A 6,743-nucleotide genomic window follows, 5' to 3' on the forward strand; every position below is an offset into this window, starting at 1 on the left:
ATCCAAATTTGAAGTGTCTAGCACTAAGTGACCCTGAGATACATGGCCCTAAAGTCGGGTCACAAAATATTTTCGAATGCGGTTGAAATAATGTTGAATCATGTTGAAATCATTTCGAATGCAGTTGAAATAATGTTGAATCATGTCGAATTCATTCGAATTCATTCGTTATATTTCTTTCGTATTCATTGTAATTTGTTATTTTTTTATTCGGACATTTGGATGCATCCGAATGTCCGAAAGATGCAAAATTCGGCCGAATTTCGATTCGTTACGAAACGAATTGCACAAGCCTACTGCCTATTACTGCCCATCACTGCAGCTTCATCAGTGCTTTAGGGGTTGCCTAAGGGTATGCCCTTTAGTAGGCCACAACATCCTGTAGCTGTAACCGATTCCATTCTTTATGAACCAAATGTGATTCTTTTGAAGTGTTCAGAGTCAGACTGCAGAGTAGGTCTTTCAGCTAGTCCTTAAGCCAGATAGAATGGCCAACCATTTGTGCCCTGTTGCATCCAACTTGGCTGTGGCTGTGGTGTGGATATATATGAATGAGTTGTTATCAATTTTGACCACAAAGTCTTCACCATACAGGTAGACATTCAACTTGTTCACTACAACCCACTTAAAGGTAAGGAACTCAAGCTTGGGGTGGTAGTTCTTCTCAGGAGGCGTGAGGCTTCAGCTCACATAGGCAACAGGTCATAGATGTGCTTCATGCACCTGGTATAACACCCCACCTTGCCCATCTTGGTTAATATCAATATGTGGTTCACAAGGCTTGGCTGGATCAGTACTGGGGCATTCGTGAGGCTCCTCTTCATCTGGCAGAAAACTTGCTCACAGTGATCAGTCTATTAATCCTGAATGAACTCTCAAGAATTCCTGGGCCCTTTAGGTTGTTTGGCTGGTGTTACCCATATAATATATTTGAGATTTAATATCGCTCAGATATGGTTTGGGTTAAATGAGGCTTCTTTGACCATGAGTGAAAGCTTTAACACAATAACAAAAATGTATTGGTATGTAGACTAATACACAACAATCTATCTAATTGTACAGGAAAAGGTTAAAAATCATGGATTACATGAAGGAATACAGAGTATATTCCTTAAAACATTAATCTACAAACAGTAGGACAGAAAATACATAAGACCAACATATTTAGATACAAGAACAAGGGAGATTTCCCATATTTACCATTCCCATAGAGATTCCATTCACGTGACTGCTCTGCCATAGTGTGTGTTTCCCTCCCATCTAGTCTGTGTATATCATTACAGGCTGATACCTCATTGGTTGGCATGGTGTGGCTCTGATTGGTGGGCTTCCCGATTCCTGGTTCAGGATTGGCTACATCTCCAATCCCTAAACTTTGCATAAATCAGCCCCCTTTAATGCAAATCTTTGGCACCGACTATTTTGAGTGGGAGACTTAACTTGTAGGTACACGACCTTCAGGAAAGTTAAGTATTGATGATGGTTGACCCTCATTGCATATCTAAACATTGGATCCTTGTGAGTATGTGTAGAGGTTTGAGTCCCATTGTTTGTATACACAGCTATGAAGCTATGTTACACGCCCTACATGGATACAAGGTAAATGAAAAATATTCATAATTACAATATTTTATATCTATTAATGGAGATTTCACATAAACTCATAAGGCAACACTGGCTTTGGTAAGAGTATGGCATCTTCTTCACCTTCACTGTTCAACAAGTTAGTGAGGGGCAAGGCTATCTTAGCAAATACCTCTACAAAATATTTGATAGTATGAGTAGAACCCTAGGAATGACCTCAATTCAATCACATTGCTAGGTCTTGGCAAGGAGGTGACAGCTTCTAGCTTCTTGTTGTTGGGGGCCACTCCCTCAGTGGAAACCACATGCCCCAGATAGGTGACAGAAAGCTAGCATAAGTGAAACTTCTCTAGAGAGAGCTTCAACCCCTCATCATGGAGTCTTCTCAAGATCTTCAATAGCTGCTCTTCAAGGGTTCTGCCACAGACAATGATATCGACCTGATACACCACTACTTCAGTCAGATTCATGCCCCCCCCACTGTCTTCTCCATCTGTGGAATCTGAAGAACCCCAGTGGAGGGATAAACACTGTCTTCTATCTATCTTCAGGGTGCATAGGGATCTGATAGTATGCACAATAAACTGGTACATATACAATTACTGATTCTGGTGTGTACAGATGTTTCAAGACTGTTGCTTTATTTGTGGTAACATACCTATTATATTCACAGCCTGGTTCAAAGTGCTTAAGGAGAAAAGGATCTGATAGTACCCACGATTTAGGGATCTGTTAGTACTCACGATTTAGGTTTAGCATGCTGAACCACTTCAACCCTGACAGGATCAGTAAGGTTTATGTGTTCTTGGAGTAGTGTACTGATCAGTAATAGTTCTCCTGTTGAACCTTCGGCAGGTGATGCACATCATCAGGGAACTGTTTTACTTCTGAACTACCTTTATAGGGGAGACATAAAGAATCTGCGATTCTTGAATGATGCCCCCTGACATCTGCCAGGTAGTGGGCAGCACAGTGGTGTAGTGGTTTGCACTTTCACCTAGCAGCAATAGGGTTGCTTGTTCAAATCCTGACCACAACACCATCTGCCTGGAGTTTACATGTTCTCCCTGTGCCTGTGTGGGTTTCCTCCGGGTACTCCGGTTTCCTCTCACACTCAAAAGACATGCTGGTAGGTTAATTAGACCTTGTCTAAAAAAAATTGTCCTTAATTTGTGTATGTGTATGTGTTTGTAAGTGTGTCAGGACCTTACAGGGTAAAGGACCATGCAAAAGCCGCAGATTGACTCTGGTGGCAAGAAAGCATCCTGAGGCGATTCAGTTCATATAGGTAGCACTATACAAGTCAGTTGCTCATGGAGGTCTTCTTGATCAGCCAGTGGGATCCATTTGGCCTCTTTCCCTGAATGGCTTGTCTTCCTGAAGGTGAATATGGTGCTAGGCACTTTTTGCACACCCCACATTAAAATCACTCTTAGCCCTTGTACACATGGTCAGACATTCCCATCACAAAATCCGTCAGATTTTTTCCAATGGATTTTGTCTGGAACTGGTGTTGCCTACATACGCAGAATGTAAAAATGTGCTTCCACTTGTTCAGTGTTTTAGTTATTTTTTTGTATTAAGACACTTATAACCTGGCCAGTGGGCTGCCAATAGTGTAAGTAAGGAGGGGCTGGCCAAAGTATCACACATTATTTATGCATTCAGCTCCCAATAAAGTGGAGAGGGTTACCTGTCCAAAACACTCACCCCCCCCCCCTAATTTTTGCAATGGGCCATCAGATGGGGTGAGAAATCTGATAAGGGGACCTTATACTTTTGGCTTTAAATACTCATTTCCAAAAATGTCATACTGATCTTGGCCAAAAATGTTTATGTCTAAACTGCTTGCAATGTTGGTGTGCAAAATTACAATTTTTTTTTTTCTTGTTTGAGTCCACAATTTCCTTCAACGCCACAAGAATGGCAGACTGTGGCCTCCCATTTTGCCACTCATTGGGACTTTCCCAATTGGGGAGGTGCAGTTGATGGGAAACACGTCCGCATCATCCCACCCCCCAACTTTGGGTCCTACTATTATAATTACAAGGGGTATAATAGTATTGTGATGTTGGCGGTGGTGTCAGCGACATACGAATTCCTGTATGTGGACATGGGGAAAAATGGCCGGACATTGGATGATGGAGTGATCACGCAGACAGAGTTCTACTGGCGTCTCTGTGCGAGATGAGGTGGCAGTCTCTTCTTCAGATAATATTATTATTATGGCGTGGGTCTGCTACACACACACCTTGTTTTTGTTGTTAACCTCCCTGGCGGTACGATTATTTCGGATTTTAGGTGCTAAAAGCGGTACCATTATTTTGCATGAAAATTTGGCGTTTTATATTGTAGTCCTGTAATTCTTAGGAATAACTCTCTTAAATCTGTCCAAACCAGAGTCTAGCAGACATCCCGGGTATGATAAAGTTTGAAAAATGAAATCATAAATTATAATATAATAAATAACTATAAATAATTGTACCAAATAATAATATAACAATAATAAAAATGATTCAATAATTGTATCAAATCAAAAACACTGAAATTTGCTCAGTTGCAGAATTGTCACTGTCATTACTTTTCAGTATTTGATGACGGATCTCCCCACAAATCGCTATCGCTCAATTCTGCGAGTGATTCTAATTTATTATCGCTGTTTTCTAGCTGGTCTAAAATCATTTTTGATGTACAGTGACAGTTTTGGTTGCTATGGGCAATCTCCAGTTTCCAGGCATAAAGAACAGTTTTTATTATATAAAACTGCATGCAGGACACTGGGCAGACCACTAGGGACAACGGGGATGTGAAATATTTACATACAGCAATGTAATCTGTAAGATTACATTATACTGTATGTTTACTGTTTGTTTACTTTTTGAATTTGGCGCCGATCTCCGTGCCCGTGCGTCGCAACGCTCGCAGGGCACGGAGATCGGCGATGTAATGCATCGAGCGAGACACGGCTCGCTCGTACAGCGGGGAGACAACGCTGGATCCGAGGGAGAAGGTAAGTAAACCTCCTCCTGGATCCAGCGATGCAGTCCCGAGTCTGACTCGGGGATACCGCTTTTGGTATGAAAAATCCACCCCGAGTCAGACTCGGGAATACCGTCAGGGGGGTTAATGTATGTAGTGCATTACTGACAAAAATATTACTCATTTTCAGCACCAAGACAGAAATGTGTGGAGTCATGAAAATAGCGTGATTGGGGCAAATTAAAAAGCACCGTGGGTGTTATTTACTAAAGACAAATCCACTATACACTACAAGTGCACTGCAAAAGTGCACCTGAAACTGCACTTAGAGTGCAAAGTGGATTTGCCTTTAGTAAATAACACCCATTGCCACAGAAAACAACAACTTTACTACAAATACTGCTTTTGCGCATTGAAAAAGGAAGCCACACATTGTTCATAATTAAAATTTTTACTCAAAGCACATTCACATGTGCGTTTATAAAAGGGTTTTACAACAAACCAACATATTTGGTATATATAACATTATTTTTATTAACATTATATTAACTTGCCGTTTTGTGGACCCAGGCTTGTATCAAAAAACATAACATACAGAACAAAGGAACTTGCAAAGTTCAACTTTGAAAAGTAAAGACAATATCAGACATTAGTATGTCAAAACTGTGTTGATATTGCCTTCATCACATGGAGTGTCACCCCTGTAAAAGCCAAATTTGGAAGATGCAAACAAATTGTGAATCAAACTGGGCATTTTCCTTCTGATCCCATGCCTAATGTCAACATGTGCTATCTCCCATCATGGGGGATCAATGTACGTGTTTTGGGGGTGCAACCCCTTCATCTCAGCCACTTTAGTAGCAAGGAAGGGGTTGGACCCACATACGCATACATTGATCCCCCTTGACTGGAGATAGCACATGTTGACACACTGGGGGTAATTTACTAAGATGAATGCGCTGCGCCAGTTCATACCTTAATTTGTGTGCCAGATTAATTATTAATTGAGCGTATGAACCGGCACATGCATAAGTGCAACAGATAATATGCCGGCGCACTCGATAATAATATGCCATTGATAATAGCGCACGCCGTATCATTAACAGTCCATTCACACAGGGGCTACACAACTTCCAGCGTGACTTTGGGAGGCAACTTGGACACAACTTGAGCATGAATCACAGTGCGACTTGGGGTGACTTACAACACAACATTAAATTGCCCCCAGGCCAGGAGACTTTCATTAAAAAAAAAAAACGCTGTGGGTTCCCAACACCAAAGAAAAAAAATGGCGTGGGGTCCCCCTCAAAATCCATATCAGACCCTTATCCGAACAAGCAAACTGATAGGCCGCAGGAAAAGGGGGGGCAAGAGAGCGTGCCCCCTCCTGAACCGTATCAGGCCACATGCCACATGCCCTCAACATTGGAAGGGTACTTTGGGGTACCCCCCAAAGCACCTTGTCCCCATGTTGATGAGGACAAGGGCCTCATCCCCACAACCCTGGCCGGTGGTTGTGTCTGCGGCAGTGGGCTTATCGGAATCTGGAAGCCCCCTTTAACAAGGGGACCCCCAGATCCCGGCCTCCACCCCTGTGTGAAATGGTAAGAGGGTACAAAAGTACTCCTACCATTTCACCAAAAAAGTGACAAAAGTGTTAAAAATTACAAGAGCCAGTTTTTGACAATTCCTTTATCAAAGTCTTCTTCTTTCCATCTTCTTCAGGTCTTCTTCCTTCTTCTGTCCTTCATCCTTCGGTTTCTTCCTGCATCTTCTTCTTCCTCCATCTTCTTCCTCCGATCCTTGTCAAGTTGAGAGGTGCACCTGTTCAACTTATGCGAATGCATCTACATGGCTTGACATTTAATAAGATTTTGTGAACAGTGAACCAAAGCACTTGAACGTGCGCAAGTGCTACTTGCACATGCGCAGTGCACAAATTGCCCTTACGCAGTTCCAAGTGTCCGATCTGACATTTTCCGTCTTACAAGGCATAAGGGATTAGGCTCTTTCTTTCCATTCAGGAAAGAGTAAAGGGTGGGTAGAACCTCTCTACTGGCATCTTGCCTTGGATTCCACCCACCAAATCAGATGAGGAGACAGGAGTATCTGGATTCACTTGTCCTTTGAGCGTTTAGGTGGGAATCAGTAATGTTGTGAACACTAGCAGGAAACTTCCC

This window comes from Lithobates pipiens, unplaced genomic scaffold, assembly GCF_037356315.1.
Source record: "Lithobates pipiens isolate NorthernLeopardFrog02 unplaced genomic scaffold, aLitPip1_a1.2 Scaffold_8, whole genome shotgun sequence".
NCBI classification, from domain to species: domain Eukaryota; kingdom Metazoa; phylum Chordata; class Amphibia; order Anura; family Ranidae; genus Lithobates; species Lithobates pipiens.